This window comes from Geospiza fortis, unplaced genomic scaffold, assembly GCF_000277835.1.
Source record: "Geospiza fortis unplaced genomic scaffold, GeoFor_1.0 scaffold47, whole genome shotgun sequence".
NCBI lineage: Eukaryota > Metazoa > Chordata > Aves > Passeriformes > Thraupidae > Geospiza > Geospiza fortis.
This window is the reverse complement of record NW_005054569.1, coordinates 494,585-495,443: the sequence shown is the minus strand read 5'-3', so window position 1 is coordinate 495,443 and position 859 is coordinate 494,585.

The window sequence follows — 859 nt, the reverse complement described above, 5'->3', positions numbered from 1 at the left end:
AGAACCTCTTCGGCAACACACAGGTTCAAGACCATCCTAAAACCACCCACAAAAGGATACCAGATTGCAGCCCTTGTTTCACTGTCCTGTAAGCATCTTGCAGGATTAACCCCTTGCTAAATGATCTGGGACTATGGTAACATGATCTCAGATTTGCTATTTATTTGTGGCAGCTTTCACTACCTTCAGATGCTGTCCAAAAATACAGGAGAAAAATGTGTGCCCTTGGGAGCTCAAAGTATAAAGGCAGAGGTCAGGAGAAACACTCTGTTCTTATTAATGCAGTTCTACAGAGAGCTGGGAAAAAAAAGGAAGCCACGTCTGTATGCTTCTCAGAAGCAGATTATGGTTAATAATACAAAGATTACCGACATTAAATGAATTTAAATTCATTCTTCTATCATTCAGAATATTAAGGTTTTTTACCTTCCTCCCAGAATCACTCCCATTTGTAGTCAGACTCACTTTCTGCCTATCACAAAGTTATTAGATTTGGACAATAATCACCACAGTGGACTTCTCCCCCTTGACAGTTTTGTTGTATTAGGCGTCTTATAGAAAAAACTATTTGTAGCATTACTTTAACCTAAAAAAAAAAGGGAAGATAGGATGCTTACAATTGCTGCATAAATCTCTGAAGATGTTTCTGCAATCCTAATGGGTTCTTTGCCTATCAACAGGCAAGGGGAAAGTCTCACTTGTGCTGTAGTAGTGTCAGTCCTGCAGACAGAACGAGTGGTGCTCAGCCCTGGGCTCTGCCAGGGAGAGGGAGCTGGCACTCACCAGTGTGGAACATGCCACAGCACCAGCACGTGTCACAGGCACATGGGACCAACAAGAAAGTGTGTTGCTGGTGACC